The sequence below is a fragment of the Hermetia illucens genome, chromosome 1 (genome assembly GCF_905115235.1).
Source record: "Hermetia illucens chromosome 1, iHerIll2.2.curated.20191125, whole genome shotgun sequence".
Taxonomy (NCBI): domain Eukaryota; kingdom Metazoa; phylum Arthropoda; class Insecta; order Diptera; family Stratiomyidae; genus Hermetia; species Hermetia illucens.
Genome location: NC_051849.1, coordinates 167,755,701 through 167,777,336, shown reverse-complemented (window position 1 = coordinate 167,777,336; position 21,636 = coordinate 167,755,701). Strand labels below are relative to the sequence as shown.

Sequence of the window (21,636 nt, the reverse complement as noted above, 5' to 3'; positions counted from 1 at the left end):
TGGAAAATTCTTTTTATGTTCGATACGTTCAGTACTGAACACGCGAACTGTTAGATTGTGTGAATAGAGCTTTATACTTAGTCGCAATGAAGAAAGGCAATGTGAATGATTGAGATTCCAGGTCTAGAGAGAAGGCAGTTCATCGGAATGATTTGCCAGGGATACCAGAAAGGCTAGTAGTTGCAGTTGCAGGTAATGAATTCGAAGCTGATCCTATTAAAATCTCTGAAGCGCTCTCAGAAAAGGCTCCAAGGTTAAATCGGTATATAACATTAAGAGCCAATTCAGAGTGTCGCAAACTCTATTTGAAGTTAAGTTTGGATCGAAATTAAAAAAATTCCGCAAAGGTACAAAACATCCAATATATATATTAACTTGCGATACTTTCTGCACCTGAGCATAACATTTAAAGGACATATGAAACGAAATGGCCTATACAGCGTCTCTTTTGTCGAGAGATTTGAATATTGAAGGGGAAGAACTGGGTTATTTACGGTAGCAGCCACACAGATATTTAGAAGGGGTTCTCTGAACTTTGAAGTTAGTCAATCATTCAAGCCATCAATATACAAGCCATTCGACGGCCCAAGTAACATTGTCAAATCTTCATCTAATCCCTACTGAGTTTTTAAAGCTGACGGGAAACGAGACTGACTGGTTTAAGTATCGGAAGTACATTTTTTTTAACTTACTTCCTGGAATTCAAACCTCGAATTCGATAAGGTATTTATAATTGGCAGTAATTTTCTACACAATATTGACTGCCCTGCAGACTATACGGATGTTTCGATGTCCAATCTTAGATTCTGCAAAGTATCTGGAACGGATGAGCGGGCTCATAAGAAAGAAACGATGCCTGAGGCGTGGCAATAGCTTGAATTATCAAATTTGGTAACAAAAATTGGACGCAGCTAGAAAAAATTGCAAAAAGTATTGAAAAAGAGATATATTCCAATCCGAAAAAAAAACCATCTAAAGAATCTAAAATCGAATCTAATGGCTTCCCCAACAACGAATTATTTGCCTTGGAGATCGGTGAATGAGCGAGTCACCAGTTGAGGTTATTTCGTGCCAATATTTTCTCTGTGCTGTTATTTGGGAAGAGCACATAGAAAGTGTCAATCCGTGCTACTCGAAATTTTCAAGCCTTCATTATCACCTGTTTTCTCAATTTCATCGGGGTACTCTTTGCCTAACATCTCGCACGAAGAACTGTGGCCAGGTACTAATAGATGTGTTGATTAGCAGACGATAGATAGGTAATATTTGTCGTGCGATGAAACCTACTATATCAGAGTGATCGACGAATGTTTGTTCTAAAAATGCATGACGCAGGGCAGTAGGGCATAATAACAGCCATGTATACATACATCTTGAATGTTGACTACTTTTTCAATTGCTGAAAATTCTCACAAATAACCGCAACCCGAACGAAGATAAGCAACGGACCGTTTTCACTGTCTGTAAACTGATAATCTTAGTGTCCTCGTTATCAAAGTTGTTCGAAAAACTGCTACTTCTTGTAAACTGCTACTTCGTCACTTCGACTTCTCTTTTCTTGGGTGCTGCGCAGGTCATCGGTGACGTTTTGAAAGAGCGTCATAAGATCTAGCCGAATGCGGAGTCGTGGAAGCGGATCGATGAATGGAAGAGGTTGAAGACTCTACTGACTGCTGCGAGGGATGGCGGGCGTAACGCGCTCGAGCTCCGACACCGAACGAAATTCGGAGGAGTTCAGCGTAGTGTACGCCGTGACAAACGAGAATTTGCTATTGAACTGGTCAGGGAACTGGAAGATACATCAGATCGCAATGATTTCAGAACTGTATACTGCATCACGAAAAAGCTTGTATTTGGTCGCGAATCTTTCGATGGTCCTGTGCTGCTGCCCACTGCACTTGCTGTTACTGCAGATCTGCTGCTTCTACTCGTACGGAATTCTGGGAATTCGAAACATTTCCCAAGGAAGGGGAAGGGACAAGGGAATGATCGTTAAGATTCCAAAAAAGGGCACAATCTCCTCCCTCAAAAGCTTGGTCGACAGAGAGTAGGCTCGTTTCCGCTCAGGATCGTCCTGCATAGGCCACATCAACATCCTGCGGATCATTTTGGAACAGTGCACGAAATTTAGATCTTCGCTGCACCTGCTCTTCATCGATTTCAAGAAAGCTTTGGATAGCGTGAACAGGGAGTGTATTTGGTGTTCCTGGCATTCCGGGGCAATTAATAGTTAATATCAGAGCGACATATGATGGCGCAAAATATTACGTCCTGCACCGAAGTAACATCTCGGAGAATTTTGAAGTCCAAAGCAAAGTCCACCATGGTTACATCCTGTCACTGATATTTTCTTCTTGTTATCGGTTTCGTTCTTCATGCTGGAAGAAGAATTCAATGAACAATGACATCTTTCCTTAAACACCTCGACCATGCTGATAATATCTCTTTGCTCTCTCACCGGGTCGTGGACCCTGGCCAAATGGCTCTGGATTTGGAAAGAGAGGCAAGTAGAGTCGCACTGAAGATAAAGTCCTACAAAACCAAGGTTTTCAGTCTGACGGGTCATGGCATCCTCCCTGTCTACATTTATGAGCAGGGCATCGAGAGAGTCGATCAACGTGTATCTATGAAACGTGCCTATGACGGCATCGAACTAGACGTTCCCAGCGTTTCGGGAAGTCCTGGGGGGAGCTGAAACGCATTTGAGGTAACCGGGAGCGGTGGCCCGTAGGTGTGGTTAATGCGCTATACCCCAACAAGGGGTGAACGGTAATCATATATATAATTCGAGTTGAGATTAAAACTCGGAATTGCTGAAAAGGGCCATCGGCTAGCTTCTGAGATAAGCTATGCTTTGGAAGATAGAAAGGACTTTTCAGTTGTATTCCATGACGCCGCGCACATGTTCGGTAAGGTCTGACATGATTCACCTAAAAAATCAAAGCAACTACAACTATTACACGTTCACGTTGAAGAAAAGAATATGTCCTTCAGTTAAGCGGGCTATTGGCATACGTACAAAGCAACCATAATGCCTAGTACACAGCTTGGAACTCTGCTCTTCACATACAGTATCGAAATTCTTAAAAGAGTGCGTTCAAACATACTGAGAACAATTATTCCGTATCGCGGTCCATTAAAAACTTCAGTATTCACCCCTCACTGTAGGAAAAGGAGAAGATACGGAGGGGGATAAAAACTTCTGGCAGTCATCCACCTGACAAAAATTTAACTTAACTTATAGCGCCTCAAAATAGGGGGTAGAAAGTGTATGTATGAAGAAGCAGGAGACTTTCTCTCCAACCCTATTAAAAAGTTATGGCGTTTCGAGAAGGGGGTATTTTAATGTCATCAAGCTCCCTAGTCATAGAGGTAAGCAGAGGAGAGTAAGTACACATTTCGTAACACAAATAGACTAATTGGTAACACAACTATGCCCACGATTTCCCTTCTGTAGTAGGGTTGACAAATCGAACTATCCTTGCTCTTACCCTTTCGAGACATCATAATCATTTAATGGGGCGCGGCTGCCGGAATAATTCAATGCTGTTAGAGTGGAAGGAGCTCTCGTTATTCTCCAAAAACTACACTATGTGGTGTAGCTTTTATTTTTAAGGGGAGTGGTAACTGTACCAATCCTTCAGCGGGTATGAAAAAAAGATCTTCCTTCTTCTCTTGGATATCTCGCCTTCCTCTCAGTTGGGGCGGAAAATTCAAACTTCACCAGGTGTCAGTCTTTTTTTTTTAGGGGAGTAATTGCCACGAGGTTTTCATCGTCCTTCTCCTTCGAATGGTTTGATCAGGGACTTCTCACACGAAAGTCAGTATACCACCACAGAAGAGAAATGAATGGATTTGATCTCTTGATTCCTGAACACTGCCAGTAGGAAGATCTAAAAGTAAAAAAAAGCATAACTGAAGTCACATGGTTTAAGGGTCTCTGCGTCCTAGGCTAAAACTCGTCTTTTTATACTTTTGCGCTTTTTATCAAGCTCCTCATCCTATGCTCAGGCAGATATGAACATACATTTTCTGTCATTTGACTGTGCTTTTTTCTGAAATGGTCACCGTGCACCCAATGTCCTGTCCCTGTTAAATTATCTCAATAGTCACAAAGTCACTTCAGAGACTCAAATTCAGATTTACTTTCCCTACATTCTTTTTCACACTGCTCACATTTGAGGAGTTCTACTTTTAAACAATTTTTTATTGAAAAGAATATTACGATTGCATCTATGAAAAAATTGAAAGGAGTTTTTCACGATAAAATTTCTCTAAGTAAAAGTTCTTTTCAGAAGTAAATTGCTCATTGGTCATGAAGAACTTTGGAAACCCAATTCCACCACAAACCCTTGGTACGAAAGCTTGCCGTGTATTTTTTATACTTCTTTAATTTTGTCCCCTATTTGAACGGCAGCTGCAGCCGTACTATAATACGAGTAGCAACCCGGGAAGGAGGTTGCAAGTGGGAGTGTAAATTCTGATTCCACCATCAATTTACACCTTGACTGAGCAGATACCTTAATAGTTAGTTGTTTTTGCTGTGACTAATTATCTGTAATGGAGGAGAAATGAAAACTAATCTAGCTGGAAAAAGTTCAGTAGCTTTTAGGTACTGATTATGAAAGATAGAATAGGGATTTACAAGAGGCCTAAGCGGAGTGATTCTCTGGTAATTGTTGGGAATTTATGGCAACCCGGCATGAAAGGTAGGTCGAAGGCATATTCCTAACTTAAATTCAGGGAAAATTAGGATTAATCTGGAAACAATTTTGCTGAAATACAATGTAAAACTTTCAAACGCTAATATCTCCCACATCTGCATTCATTGAGCGAGTCCTTACATCCCATATACCTCTCCAAAGTTTCTCCGCTCAGCAACACAATAACTAGGTCAACATGAAGAAAACAATGAACATTTTTGCCTACGATCAAAAGGGCACCCATTCTGTATTGAGAAGATTGACTTTTGTTTGTGGAAGCTTGACCTCATCCTGCTTCTAGCCCGAGGAGACTGTCTTCAAACTAAACCATAAAATCTCAAGTTGTGGAGTTCGAACTTGTCAGGTTTGAGTTTTGCATGCAGGTCCCATAGTCATCTGACGTGCGAATAAGATAGACAAAGATCGACCGGAAAACGTGATGAAAAAGAAAAGATGACGTTGACTCAACAACGACGAGTTATTGAAATGCTTACGAGAGGACTAGTATATTTCGGGGAAACTTTTAAATTGTATTACTTTGGAACAAAAGCGCTTGACACAAGTTCCTCTTTGCTCAATGTTTTCCATTCTTCGTGTAAGCTATTCAGTCTTGTACGGTTACCGTGCCACCCCCTTTTTGTCTTCTTCACTTCAACTTTTCCTACTTTAATGATTCTTCCTTGGTCTTGGTCTTTTTTCCTTAAAATTTTACCCTGATAGATTTGCAATGGTTTTCCGCACGGAATAAGTTATGCTTTCCTCCATAAAGTTGGCTCCGGAAAGTTTATGACAAGCTGCTGTGTTGTGTGTAGGTCGGGGGTCCTTTTCGTAAACTGATTGGAGGAGAGCAATCGTCCGGGAGTGCGAGAGATTCAAGTATCTAGGAAAAAGAAACAAAAGACTTTCCCTGTTCTAACGAACTGCTTTTGATTTGGTACTTCCCTGGTTGTACTCTTGTTAAGCTGCCGCTGTCTGTTGCTCTTGGAGCTCCTGTTTCAGGAAAAAATAACTTTTCAACTCGTCAGATTTCATATGAAATTTTAAGTAATAATTGAAGTAAATGGAAAACTTTTGATTTCGAAATAATAAAAAGCGTTTACGTGTTTCTGATGGGCCAACGAAACTTGAAGGGAGTAGTTCTGATTAGATAAAGTTTAAAGATGCAAAGTATGTTTTCCATTAAGTAAAGCTGCCAAACGAAGATTGGTGTCTTGATGATGTTACCTTGCATACATTATACTTCGTGCCGGGATTAAGTAAAGTTTAAGCGGTAGATGCTCAGGGGCCGTATTTTTGTTTAACAAGCTTATTCTTGGAGAATTGATGAAGCGATAAAACCAATGTGATTGAGGTTCATTCTTTGCAAAAGTTGACCTTTGGTCACTCGCTATATTTTTGTGATTCTAAAGGCACTTTGTAGTGTTCACTGTTTTTACAGTTTACAGGGAATGATCGCTTTGCCTCAGCTTTGGCTATACAGTAAATCCAGTTAACCTCAATCTAACCCTTTCCTATAATGTAGCCAAGCTTTGACCCAACCTTCTAGTAAGCATATTCCAAATTAGTCATTTAGTCAAATTATTGTCAACATTTTGCTCTCTAAATGGATACTAAAAGATTTTCTTCCTTCGATTACTTGAAAATTTTGATTTATTGATATTGTTGTTATGATAAGGCTGCTATGGCCAGCTGGGGTTCGAATTAATGTTTCGGCCGCAGGAAATTCTTAACTTTTTCTATTAGTTTGGGCTGGGTATAATTCCAGCTTTTAAACAAACGTGCCTGAAGAAAGTCACCCTATTAACATCTGATTGGCTGCAACCCCAAATTGGCTTCACGGAATCGCTGAAATATCTCCCCCAACGGTTGTGCTCATCCAGACTTTTGGCAAACATAACATGATACAGGTATAACATATGTATGAAGTATTTTATACTCTGTAAGCTTGATAACATCTGCTTCATCGGTTTTAATTGAATGCGGTTTTACTCCTATCCTCCTGATTGATAAGTACCTGGTGAAGCAGTCTTGACATTGTTAATGTATTCGAAGAGGCCGTTGGCTGAAATAATATTGCCGAGATGTACAAATTGTTTAGCGTTTGATATCGTGCCAGACCGATAACTTAGGCTTTGCTGATTTTCAATTTCAGGCTAACTCTGTTTGCCTCCTTCTCCAAATATGGAGCCAGCTACCCAAGAGGTCCACCACTTTCGTGACAGTGCAAGTCAATGTTATCTGCGTTGTTGAGTTGTTTGAGGATAAATGACATTATCCATTGAATTCCTCAACGTACAACGTACATGCAGTACATGACATTTTCCACTGTCCTATACCGTCCTGACAGTAATTATTAGCTTTCCCCGAATATACCTGTTGCTGTTGTCGCAAGCCTTCTCACAATTGATTGAGACAGGTGCAGCAGCAACCTGATTTCTACACCCTGTTTCAAAACGATCTAAATGGCGTTAATAAGGTCGGTGTACGAAGATCTAAAGTGGCTGGTCCAAAAGAAGAAGAAAAATCTGCCGAGCTCTCAATCTAAGAATTAGAGATTTATTTTAATTTGCCAAACAGGTTACCTGATATCGGCTGTGTGACTCCAGCTGGAGCTAAGCAATAACAAAGGGAGTGCGGAAAAGTCTCGCCTTCTTCGTCACAGTTTCGATAGTGCATATTATAGACTATGCCAGATCTAGTCGAATAAAGTTCTTTATTGGCCATTAAGCATTCACACTTGCCTAGGTCGTGAACTCTCGTGATTGTATTTTGTCATAGAAAGGCCAAATACTAACGTTCTTCACCCACTGGCACCCATTGAAGGTCACCATTTGTTTAGCCTAGCTATTGGCAATGCCTAAAGTCTCTTTAGTAGCAAAAGGTCAAAATGTTACCATGACCGTAATGCCTCGTTGTTTTGTATTCTGCTTCCTAGAGCCTTACGACACGATCTCATACACTATATATGTAGGATGAGTAAAAGAGGGGTAGGTTGGGGGTACGTGGGGCAGGACCGCAAATACCCAGTAGTGAATCCTGTTTAGCATGGTTTTATTGTACTCGCTTCTCAAGGCAGGTCAACACAAGGCTGAACCACTGGGACACATCGCACAAAGCACAGCTGTCTACATCCGTAGGTATTTTTTGTCACAAAAGCTTTGCAAGCGCTTCACCGGCTCTTCTAATCGGGATCTAGAGTGCAGAACAGCTTGCTTTCTATCTATTATGGTTATAGTGCGCACGCATATACCCCTCTAACTATGACACTCAAAACGTTTCCGTTTTTTCACTTTTGGAGAAGTCTATTTCAGAATTCTCGGTTGTTGCGGAACACTCCACGATTGTAATGCTCTTTAAGCTTGATTAGGATTTCGCACTAAAGATTGTGGCTGACAACGGCCCCACGGGAACTCTTAGTAACAATATGGCAGTCCAACGTACAAAAGATACTGCCCTTATAGACTTTCCGGCCAGGATCACCCTCATCCATACGGATTAAGTTACGGTCGTGATATCGCTCATAGATTTCGTGGTTATGCAGGCTACGGAATCGTCCATCCTCATATAGAGGACCAAAAATTCTTTGGAGGATTCTTCTCTCGAACGCGGCCAAGAGTTCCCAATTTTGTTTGCTAAGAAGTCTCTGAGGAATACATGAAGACTGGTAAGGTCATAGTGTTATGGAATCCTAGCTTCAACTGGATAATCCCGATTTACGGGTTGGAGCATTGTGAGGCCCTACAGTTCTAACCAGGTGCGGTGGTAAACACGGGATCAGGGACGAGCAGCTAAATATCTTTAACTCGACTTCCAGTGCAGCGTGGGCGCTATAGCACTGGCCTGACCCGTGGGGAAGCTGGATAAGCTAAGAAGCTATCCTCCTTATTCAAATTATGCTGTTATCGGTTGTGATTTTCGACCCTTGATAAGAGAAATTATCAACGGTCTTAAAGTTGTAGTCTTCTATCTTTATTCTTCTCGTTTGATCACTGCGATTTGATGTTTTTGGTTCTTTGGTTTTTGCCGCTGACGTTGCCACCATATATTTTGTCTTGCCCAAGATATCGCGCCGCCTGCTCGATCTGGATGAAGGTAGACTGGAAATCTCGGGTTGTTCTTCCCATAATGTCAATGTCGTCAGTGTAGGTGAGTAGTTGGGTGGAATTAAAGAAGATGGTGCCTCTCGCATCTACATCTGCATCTCGAATCACTTTCTCCTGGAACAGATTGAAGAGGACGCATGATAGGGCATCCCTTTGTCTTAGACCGTTGTTGATTTTGAATGGTCTCGATGTGTGATCCTGCTGCTTTTATCTGGCCTCGCAAATTGGTCGGGTTCAGCCCAGTGAGTCTTATCAATTTCTTTGGGATACTGAATTCTCTCATGGCCATGCGTTACTGTACTGTTTTACTGTGGTTATGCTGTCATAGGCGGCTTTAAGATCGATGGCCATATTCCAACAGTTATCCATCGCTTTCCATGGAATCTCTTCGGTATGAGCCAATAATTTTCTGGGCGTATGGGGCTATCCGGCCTAGCAAGATGTCGAAGAATATCTTATAGATGGTACTCAGCAATGTGATACCCCTATAATTGCTGCACTGCGTGATATCCCCCTTTTTATGTATGGGACAGATAAAGCCTCGTTACCAGTCGTCAGGCATTGATTCGCTATCCCACAGCTTGAGCTTCAGTTGATGAACGTGTAATTGCTCGCCTTCATATTTAACTAATTCGTCTGTAATTCCATTGGCTCCTGCCAACTTATGGTTTTTAAGCCGATGGATTGCGCAGACTGTTTCTTCTATGCTCAGTGGTGGCAGTGTTTGTGCGTCGTCTTCAGTTGGCGGGACCTCCAACTCACCAATATTTTGGTTGTCGATCAGTTCATCAAAATACTCAAACCATCGCTCCAATATGCCCATTCTGTCGGAAATCAGATTTCCTTCTTTATCTCGGCAGGATGAGCACCGAGGTGTATAAGGCTTCATCCTGCTGACTTATTGGTAAAACTGGCGCGTCTGGTGCGGTTGTTCCCTGTACTTTTCGAGTTAACAGACCTGTTGATTCTCCCAGGCTTCCTTTTTCCGTCTGTGAACTCGCCTCTCTGCTCGACGGAGTTCGTGCTAAGTCTCGGTGCGTCCCCGCTTTCTTTAATGATGCAACATTACTCGGTATGCGGCATTTCTTCCGTTCCGTTGCTATCTTACACTCTTTCTCGAAACAGCCGTTCCGACTCCTTTTGGGGCTGGGGCCAAGCATGTTTGTGGCCGTATCCATGATAACGTTCTTCAGGTGGTTGTGAAGATCATTTGTTGATGCTTCATCTCCAGGATCTCAGTTGACTGCGGTTATTGCGGCATCCATTTGCCCATCCATTTGCCCCTTATAGGTGTTACGGGGGGGCTGTGTTGTGGATGGCGTCAGTATTCACTCTCACCTGATTGTCAGAGGGGATTGTAGATGCCTGGAGCACTATGCCAACGAGATAGTGATCCTAATCTATATTGGCCCTCTATATGTTCTGATATTCTTCAAGGCTGAGAGGTGGCCATTGAACCAGTTTGAGTTCTCATTGACTCTGGCTGGTTGTAGTCTTGAATCTCACAAGAACTCAGTGAAAATAATCTTTTCAATTTACATAACAAGAGAAGGTGTGATATCAGCTTTGGAAGGGACCATCATTTAAGGATTATATACTCAACGTTACCTATATTTATGTCTACGGTACTGGTTAGGGTCGCATCTTCCATTTGCACATTAAGGAAGAAAAATGTCTGCTTCTGGTGTGGCTTAAAAGCGAAAGGATCATAGTGGCCTAGAGTTGGTAGACTTCGGGCGGTTGCATTGCACTGAGTATTTTTATATTGCCAAATTTAGATATCGAGTTACGCTGATTGTGGAAAGATTGCGGGAGAGGCGTCTTCGATGATTTCGTCACGTTATTCACGCTAACGAGTACCTCCAAGATTGGTTTTAACATCGCAGTCGATGGGAGACCAACAGAAGGCCGGTCGAAACAACGGTGGCTTTATACGTCGGATCCTGATTTGAAAGCTTTGCGACCTAATCCACATCAAGTCAACTGATCAAGGCGAGCCGACCCCGATCGTGAACGGGAAAAGAGAGAGAGTAAGATAAGGACAGGATAAACCGCTAAATTTCGGCAAAGCTATGGTGAACAAAAGAGTCAAGTTGATAAAATCCTTAAGAAAATTGAGTAAGTCAGGGTTTGAGCTGTAACGTATGTGATCGACTTGGTGGTACTGGTGACGTCATCCGTCATCGTTTTTGGTGCAAACTATTCTACTATGTTTAACACTTTTGTGAAGAACTAACTTCCCATTCCCGGGAATCAAATTTTGTTTAACTTTCGATTTTCGTTCAGCGATCACGAAATCAATACTGAGACTTCCTTGGAGCATACTGTGAGGAATTAGAAGGCGAAAGAAAGACTTCAAGGCTATGCAGAGTCCTTAGAAAAATTAGTCGGCCACTTGTTACTTTCACGAACTCCAGACTGGAATCAAGACAAACCCTACTGAATGTACACGATCTGGGAAAACTGACGAGAGAAGTGGAAGGGGGGAGATGTTGGTTGCTTCAGCCCGTTGGGACATGTAAGTGTTGCAAGATGAATAGGAGCACTGCGAGAGAGGTTGTTATCAATGAAAAAGTGAAAGCTGGCATTTTTTCCTTTGAAAACGTAAAAAGTATCTGGCACTTTGGGCTATGTCCTATCTCTTGGCAGAAGGTTCAAGTAGTCTTCATATCTAAGCCTGGGAAAACTTACTATTCAAATCCAAAGAATTTCAGATAGATCAACTTGATTTAATTCTTACTAAAAGGCTTGAGGGAGACTGGTTGAGCATCATATTCTTGGGAGGGTGCTAAGGTCGCACCCATTAATTGAATACAGGTATTTTTACCAACGTAGAAAATCCGGTGAGTCCGAAAAATGGGTACGCGGTGGGATGTTCGTGGACATTAAAGAGAGGCGTTTGATCATGCGCCGTTCTAAAAATTTGGCGATGCCGCCAGAGCGGAAAGATTGTTGTGTGCTGGAGTAGGTGTCGATCGCTTTCTAACAGAAGAAACAACAAAAGGCTGCCTCCAAGGAAGTGCGCTATTGCTACTTCTGTGAAGTATGCACAAAGCATTAGGAGAATTATTGGGAGTACTGAGTCCAGTTTTTACAATGTTTTCCGATTCTCCGGTCCCTATAGATGAATTTGGTGGAATCCTGAAAGGTAGAGAAAACTGGAGAAAAGTTCCAGGGGAGGTCTTTTACACCGATGGCTCAAAAACAGAACAGAGTTCTCTATCAGGAGCAAAAACGAGAAATGGGCTTTTTCTTTGGGACAATTTGCTACAGTTTTTCAGACTGAAGTGTATGTGATCCTAATGGAGGCAACCTGAATGATTGATAAACAGTTGAAGGGCAGGCGTATCGCATTCTGCAGCGATGGCTAGTGCGCGCTGAGGGCGTTGAGTAATTTTTTGATCACTTCGAAAATTGTTCAGAAATTTAGAAACCCTTTGAATTCTATTTGTAGATTCCTTACGGTGGAACTACTCTGGGTACTTGGTCACAGTGAAGGCATTAGTAAAGCTGGTTCCGGAACCAGCAATTGGAATATCAGTAGCATTGTCTACGGATGTCTTCTATCTGTGGCAGAACCTGAATGCTGCTGGACACATCAAACTTTTCCTGGCAGAATCTAACATACACACCGCAAAGTTTATCCTGTCCAAAAACAGGAGGACTTGCAATTCCGACTGGCTATAATTCACTAGCTTAACATAAGTATGTTCATAATAGAAATTGTACAAGATGATACGTGCCCTACTGTAATTAGGAAGCGGAATCTTGGAGCATTTTCTATGATAATGCCTCGCCTATGGACGCATCATACATCAGGTCTTTGGTGTGGATGCGGTCAAGTTGCAATGGGTGACATCACGTCCACTAACGGACCACTACCGCGGTCTGAATGTTCAAAGGGTATGCTTCTTTCTCAACTTTATGCCCTAACTTTGGTTTGAACTCTTCAAAGTCATCTCCATGTCTCTTTAATCTGCCGTCAACCTCGGTCTACCTCGGAACCTCGGAAAGCCTATAAAATTAATAGCATGGTTGACGCATTTTTCTTTTCCCGTGCAGTATCACTTAAAGCTATTTCTTATGTCAATCTTCGATTCATTTGTGAAGTAATTTTTTTTTTTAAGTGAAAAATGAAGAATGATATTTTCTGTGATGTTTATTGTCCAGGGAACACACAGGGCGAACTGTATGCTCTGCTGTCGAATCGTAGATCCTGTCCTGTCCACCGTTTGTCTTCATCATCTCATTTAGTTGTCCTCCATGACATCAATGGCACAATAATAACGAAAAAAGTGAAATATTGCAGAGGTTATTTTGATTAATTAGTAAGTAGCTAGCCATTTTAGGTAAAGAGATTCAATAAATCACCAAATCACACTTGAAAATGATGTGGATCAGTAATACTGTAATACTGCATACTTCCGAGAAGATAGCGGGACTGGATGAAAGGGAGACATGAATCTGATCTTCATAATCGATTAGTACTTCATTTCTACACTACCGGTGCCCTAGAAGGCAAGTAGGTCAGTTTCTTGCTCGACCCTGGAATTATTACCTTGATTTCACTGAGTTACTCATTCGCAACTGAAGCAACTAGTACCTGACATTCAGCATACGATACAAAGCCCTTTGCCACCAGTGACATTCGAATGAAGAGATCGGAGGAGGACCTACTTTGGGCAAGCCCTATTTAGTGGGGTTCGTCAAGCTGTATCTTATATTGTGTTCGTTTTTGAATATAATCAGAAAAACTGCCTCTGGCTCTTGAGACCACAAGATCTTTTGTTAATTTTGATTCTCAAAGAATAGAGTATATAATTGCTGGAAAAAGAGGTATCCAATCAATATTTACCACAACTTCTGAACCCGTTTCCGTCGATTGGCACATACTGAAATACGCTCCTTTCTTCAGTACAAGGTGTATGACATGTATTTTCTACAAAAGGATTGATCATCGATTGCGCTTTAATTCCCTTCTCATTAGCTACGAACACCCATTGCATATTTAGAAAAGAAATTGCAATTTTCCCCAGTTCACTGCTATTTCCTTTCAAATTCGATTACACCTAAATAATCGATATCATCGACAAGAAATTATTCCCATCTCCTCCTTCATATTTGTAAAAACCAACTAAAAGGTGCAGAATCTTTCGCGTATGAGTATCTTAAGGATTCTCGCTCATTGTCAATTCGATGCACGTATCACGTTCATCCCATTCAACGAAAACCTGATCTGTTTTTATTGAATCACCTTCCTCGTCTCGTTGCTAAGAAGCTCCTCGTCGTCATCGTCCTGCTCCCTGGCCCTTTTTGCTTTATTCTTTTCCAATCGATTCGGCAATTGGTTCGTTGCAGTTCAGCTATTCATTTCCTTTTGACAGGGCATGACAAAGATGTGGGGCTAAGAGGCACGGCAAACGCGCTAGATCTGAGAAGTACAAAAATCTGTTTTGAGAATTCACCAAGGATTCACTGTGAACATAGCACCGGCACCTGGATTCGATTTCGTCTTCATATCGCTATCATGGAATTTCATCGCGATTGAATCAAGTTATTCTGCTCCTATATTCGCCTGCTCCGCCCGTCGGCTTCCCGTTACTTCTGGGCTGAGTGTATGGTGTAAAATATTGGATTAGATGAAGTAGAAAAAATTAATTAGGATTTCAAATTTGCGAACGATGATGCTTATTTGCATTAATAAACTTTTGGCTTTGATGCGAAATTTGCCAAATGAAAATTGGCAAATGTTTGTATTTTGAGGAATTTTCGGTTGAGTCCTTTGATCAATTTTAGATGATTCGGTTCGAAGACAAAGTACCAGGCATATTTCTGCCCGAGGGATGATGACAGAAAGCTTCGTTTTAGGTCCCAGAAATGCTTGCCTAATGAGGCAATTTATTGCTTAATATTAATCATCCCTGGCGATTTCAGGTCTAGTCGTTTTGGGACCGTGTAAAGGGTAAATCAATTTGCAGAAATTCTTGAACTTTATAATTGATTTAGAAAGTTCAGGCTGGGGTTCAATTGGGTCGGCATTTGTGTTATAATGAAATAGTTTGCAAGATGGGATTATAAGTGTACAACCGTGTATGGCTAGTGATTGAAATATCTGATTCGGGAAGAATGCGTAGCATATGGAAAGATACAAAGTAAACTCACTCAAACTGGGAATCCGCCTCAAACTGAGAACTGGTGGTTAGACCTTCTGAAATTCTCTTTACGCATTTAGTGCCACGATATGGAATCGATTTGAAGGGATGATGCCCTTTCTTCAATAATTCCTCAGGATCTTTTTTCATCTCTACTGTCTTGGGTGTTGATTCTATTTGCATCTTCATTTTATGTAAATGCACGAAAATTACTTTCCAAGAGGAGCCGTCATCGAAAAAACAAATTACCAAGTTAACCGAAATTAACTCATTCAAATTTACATATTCACTAGCAAGGAATTGGTGAAGTGACTTATAAAAGCGGCACCCATTCCAATCGTGCAAAGCAGGACTCGTTCGAAGCAAGTCCTACTTCTTCTGTTTGCTGTTTTTATTGGCTTTAAATTGAAATAAATCCTTTTAACTCCTCTGTGTCTACACGTCAAAAGGATACATTTACCCCTAAAGCATCTTCCAACATCCGGTGAGAATTTTCTGTGGGAACGAAAGCGAAAAAAATTTCGTTGTTGCTTGGAATTTCCTTTTGTACTTCTTGCAGACAGTTTTTGGCGAATATTAAAAAGTTTCATAACTGTGACAGCTGGCAATAATTCAAAACGGAAAACAACACATTTATTCTGATAAATATATATAATTTTTCTGTTGTTTTGCCCCACGTTGCCTTGAATTTCGAGCAGCCTCTTTCTTTGACACGGCAGCATTCCAGCTCCACTTCGGACCCATTTTCACTAGTACCTCTTAAAAGTTATATGGCTCGCTTTTTTGTAACTTGATTTATTTGGCACGATTTGCATAAAACTATAGTCCCGGCGGGTCATATCACTCCCCTCCTAGTGTTGCGCTCCTCTTGGCGAAATATTTCTTCGCCATTTCTTTCTCTTTTATAAATGGCAATTTCAGGAGTCCTAGCAGCCGCTGTTGTTGGTGGGTGAGAAAGGCGTTTGTGTTTGCCGAAAGGGCAAATAAATTTCTCCGTTCCGCTCGTATCGAAGCAATTCCTTGTACACTTTTAGTTTGGATTTGGGATGTGGGTATTGTGTTGGAGTGATAGAAGAATACCTCCCAACTGGAGGGTTTAATGGTGATATCGTTGGCTGCTGTCGAAGATTTCACTTCGGCTCCTTCCATCGCAGATAATGTAGAGAGTTGGCTTATTTGTGTCCCGTTTTACTTCGACGGGTGTTCCTTTTGAAATTTTCTTCTTTTCACAAAAGTATGCATGGGGGAGAGGGGGGGGGGATCCATTTCTTGCTTATTAGTTGCATTTGTTGTTGGGTTCACGGCAATGTTGCTTTCCTGTATTTCATTTAATGACTCCTAGAATTATTAAGAGATCTGGAAATGTTGACCCTAATAGTATCGGGATAGAAAGCGCTAAGCCGCGGGATTACTTCTGATGTCCTCCTCATCATGCAGTAACCGTTGGGAAATGGATTGCTTTGCCATACGCTGGCAATTTTTACTTAAGTGGTTAAGTCACTGATTTGGGCTTCTTCTTCTTTTCCCAGCAGGACTATGAATTAAATTAAAATGTTGATAAAGGACCTTAATTGTCCATAAGATAATGTTTATAAATTATTTTTTTTTAAAGCAATGCAAATGAAAATTAGGGCTACACAACCTTTCTTTGAGGACGCTTTCTTTTTTAAGGTTTTGTGTAAAACAAAACCATATTAAAATCGGTTTACTGTCGGCCTGTCTTTTTTTTTGAGGAGACACTGGCCTAGACACGCCAGTGTGCCGGATATTTACCCACTAAAACAACCCTCGATTTACCCCAAGCCCCGAGGAACCACCGTACGGTATTATCATACATCACGGGGCGAAGTCAGCTCATTTTAGCTTAATCCCCTTTCATCTCTCCGCGGCGTACGTAACCGCGCTTTTCTAGTCTCCAGTGGAAGAATACATGCTCTGGGCCCTTTGGGACTCCATCGCAGTTTGGACAATCGCGTGAGGTATCTAGTTTAAACCTGAACAGGTACTGGCGATATCCTCCATACCCCGTGAGGAACTGAGTAAGATTATAATTAATTCCACCGTGCCGTCTCTCCAACCACTCCTTGATAGCAGGGATGAGCCTGTGTGTCCACCGACCCGTTCCCAACGCTCTTGCCCTCTATTTAGAGACCTCTCCCTTTCGGCGTTCTTCGTCTGCAATAAAAGGGAGGTAGACTTCGCATTATATATATTCGTGGTCTCATCTGCCAAGATGTCAATGGGCATCATTCCAGAGATGACGAATGCTGCACCATCTGAGCACGCCCTTTGGGCTGTTCGTCTATAGATTAAACTCAGTTTGTTAGCGTTGAATGCAATCTGCAATGCCTTTCCCCAAACTGCAGCTGCATAGAGCAGGATCGAACTCACTACCCTAGCTATAAGCAACTTGGAAGCATGCCGTGGCCCTTCTACGTTCGGCATCATCCTTGTCAGGGCCACACTTGCAGTGGATGCTTTGTCATAAACATATTGCACGTTTTGCCTATAGCTAAGCTTCCGTCTATCATCACTCCCAAATATTTGATGGCAGGTTTAGAAGTGATGATATGATTCCCAATTTGAATACGGGCAAAATTTCTTTTATGGCGCTCGGTGATGAGGACCGTTTCCGTTTTTTCCTCCGCAGGTGTCAGACTCTAGCCAACCCTTAACAGCATTGATTGCTTTGCATGAGCATAACTTCGAGGTGCTTTGCGACCACAAGCAGCGCTATATCGTCGGCGTAGCCCACCACCGTGGCTTCTTCCAGAGGGAGAACATTAAGTACATCGTTGTACATGATGTTCGGCAGCAGTGGGCCCAGTACGGAGCCCTGTGGGACATCCGCGGAGACAACGTACTCCTGGGGTCCGTTATCGGTGTCATATCAAAGTCTCCGTTCTTGTAAATAGCTGTTGACAATAACTGCAAGATAAGCGGGAATACCAATCTTCGCCAGAGATTCCCGCATTAGGTTCCAATTTGCCGAATTGAATGCATTTCTCACATCCAGGGTCACTACTATGTAATATTTGCTAGTACTGCCCATTTCCGTGGACTGCATCTTCGGCCAAGCCAGTAACCACTTTGATGGCATCAATGGTTGCTCTGGCTTTACAGAACCCATACTGCCGATCTCTGAGAGACCTCCCTGGCTCTCAATAACCGGGAGTAATCTATTATAGATTTCTCGCACTAGCATTTTGCCCCACACCAAAAGACAAATAAGTCTGTAGGAGGTTGACTCACTTAGAAGTTTGGCAGCCTTAGGCAGTGGCATCAACTTCTGTCGTTTCTATGATGCAGGAAATATCCCCTTGGACATGCACGCTTCGAACAACTCAACTATTCGGCACGCCATCCAGATGCGGAGCTAGCGCAGATTTCCAACAACTTGTCACTGGTGACTGGCGGTATTGCCGTGTCGTTCAAAGGTTGCTGTAAGCTGTGTACGGCCTCCTCTTGCTGGGGGAATAACCCCTGGATAATTTTTAACAAGAATGGAGGGCACGTGATCTGCGGAGATGATCATCGTTTATCATCATTTATTTGAATAAACCTCTTTTTTTCATTGAAGTCAGCGCGTTCCTAAGTTCCGGGCATTTACCACTTCCACCAATATGCCGGTAATCCCGTCCCTCACTTCCTTCGCACAATAAGCATCTCCATTGCACGCTTTTGCAATATGGCCTTTCTCCCCACACCTTCTGCGTCGATCGGACCGATCAATGCCGCTGGTGTATGCCTTCGCGAAATGGCCAAACGCGAGGTACTTGAAACACCTCTTTAGAGAAATCTGCTCTCTCAGACGGCAAACAACCCATCCGATTCGAACCTTCGCGGCTGCCAATAACTTCTGTGCTGCGTCCACTAGTAATCGCAATGTGGCCGTTTGAATACTACCTATAGGCTTTCCGCAAAACCCACAATGGACTCTTCGGCAAGTTCTTCCAACTTTAACTGGACCTGCTTTCTCTCTTCGGTGCTGTTAGTTCCGTTTTTCAGAACTATTTGTGCTCCCTTTTTCCTCTTCTTCTTCTTCTCTCTGATTTCCCAGAGGATCCACATCTATTTCCCGCACTCTTGTTTGGTGGCAGGTTGATTGCAATACGATTAGGTGTCACTTGGCGTCTGTCGGTCTGTCTGTCCGTCACACGCCCTTTTCTCCGAGTTGGTTATAGTGATTGACACCAAATTTGGTAGAAACGTGGGAACTATGAACGCTCACGCAAACAGTGAGTTACATTCTTTAACGTAGAATTTAAGGGGGGTCCCCATACATGCAAGTTCCTGCTTCATAGTAGACTTGACTTGGCCGGATGCTCCTCACGACCCTCAAAGATGAAACCCCTCCATTTTTGTCGCAAACTTTCCTTTTCTGCCAATGAAAAGGCGCATATTTCCGCCTGGAATATGGTGGTCACTTTCCCAAGGAGTCGGGCCAGTTCCACAATCTGATTTTCTGAGAATACCCCTACGCCCGATGCGTCTTCCGCGACTGACCCGTTGGTGCAGATTATTAAACCTGTCATCTCAAAAGACTCGTGACCATTTATCGCCCATTCTTCTCTTTTGGTGATTACGGCGGAGTATGTCTTATTTGAAAGCCATATGATCGGCGGGCATTAGAGCCACCGGGTGTTTGCCAAAGATTTTCCAGATGGACGCATGTCCATGGGGGGGGGGGGGAGGGGGTTAGATTTAGGATAGCTACGAGTGTCGTGGTAGCGTAGTACTCAGTGCTCAAGTAATACTTAGGCAACCGAGTCTTTCATCTGCTATCCTGCTGTTAGCAAAGTTCAGTCTCGGCCACCAAACAATGCATTCATACATCAAAATTCGCTTTATTATGGATGTATGAATCTGTTGTGGTGAAAGTTCCCAGGTCTTACCTATCGCAGTCCTACAGCACCAGAACAATATGCAGGATTTCTAATATTGTTCTTGGATATGGTGCTTCCACGTTAACTTAGAATTAATATTTACTCCTAAATATTTGACTGTTTGTACTAGCTGTATTTCTGCCCCTGCTAAGGTGGGTAGTGTGTGACTGCCCCACCTAACGTTCCTAGTGAACATAACTAGTCCAGTCTTCCTAGTGGTCACCGTGAGTCCATTATGGAGGAACCAACCGTGGATAACATGCGGAGTTGGATTCAAACGATCGCATTTTAATTTGCGATGAACAAAGACGACATCCGGCGCAGCTTACTCATTTTGCAGCCCTTGGATTTGTTGATTCAGAGCACTGCAATGAGAGCAGCTCATAGACTAATTTGATTAGATCTATGGGCAAACAATGGGCGTGGGGGTACAAAGCATTGAAAGAGTCATTGGGAGAACTGAATCTAGTTTTAGCAATGTCTTCCGATTCTCAGATCCCCATACATATGATATTATCTTGAAACGGAGAGAAAACTGGGACGAACCAGAACAATGCGTGTCAGGATATACTGACGTCTTCTACACCGATGGCTCAAAGACAGAAAATGGTTCTGGAGCAGGAGTCTACCTCTCAAATAAAAACGAGAAGTGGACTTTTCCTTTGGGACAATACACAACAGTCTTTCAGGCTGAAGTATATGCGATTCTAAAAGTTGCAACCTGGATGATTGACGAGCAGTTGAAGGTCAGACGCATCGCAATCTGTAGCGATAGTCAAGCTGCATTGAGGGCTTTGAGTACTACTTTAATCACTTCAAAAATCGTTCAGGAATGTAGAATGTAGATGTGATGATACGTGTCCATCCTGTAATGAGGAAGGGGAATCCACGGAACATTTTTTATGTGAGTTGTTGCCCGCTTGCGGACATCAGATTTTTGGTGGTGATGTGCTCCAACTGCAGCGGATAGCATTACATCCACTAACGGAAATCCTGCGATACATAAACGAATCCGGGATGTTCCTTTGGATGGGGATCGAGTACAATGGACCACTAAGGTCTGAGTGCTCAAAGGCTTTGCTTCTCCCCTACCTCAAACACACACACACCCTGTCTTCCAACACCTTCAAATTTTCGTCATCGATTTGTAGCACAAGGGCACACTAAACAACCATTTCGATTGAACTGATTACATTCCTTTCATCCCTTCTAAGATCCATATCTTGAACTTAGTGATCAGCTTTTCTCGGCTTTGACTTCGAGTACCAGAGGAGGATGAGCTGAGTGTGATTGTTGTTATGAGTCGCTCCATGGTCGTGAAACTGTTCGGAACTGAAAGCATTCGACTATCAAATCATGATTACGAATAGCTAAACTGGACCTTCGGATGAAAGAGGATCCTTATTAGCGATCGCAGGAAAATCATATTGTCAATATCTGCATTGGATCACAAGATTATCTCAAAATCGATCATTAGATATCTGCGAGTGATGATCAATCCAACGTTGAACTTGGCTTGAGAGAATGCATAAAAGATAGGGGTGGTGAAGCCTCTCCGGGTATACACGATAACCCTTTGGCCAGTAATAGTGTGGATAGCGGTCTGCACCAGAGGAGGTTAGTAAACGTGAGATCATTTCGGAAAAAACTGCATGTTTTGTTCCTCGTGCGGTGGCTTTTGGAAAAATTTCGATCGCTTCGGATTGGACTAGTCTCGTGACCATATATGTGGAATGCGATCGTCCCCGGACGCCAGACAGTTTTGAGGGATATCGAATTGGTGAACGTCGGC

At 42.4% G+C, this 21,636-nt stretch overlaps 1 protein-coding gene across 9 annotated transcripts in view; it reads left to right on the top strand.

The window, feature by feature from the left end:
- The window catches only part of LOC119656080 (CUGBP Elav-like family member 2), a 417,181-nt gene that overhangs the window by 214,473 nt on the left and 181,072 nt on the right, over positions 1-21,636 (top strand). The gene's annotated exons all lie outside the window — the stretch shown is intronic.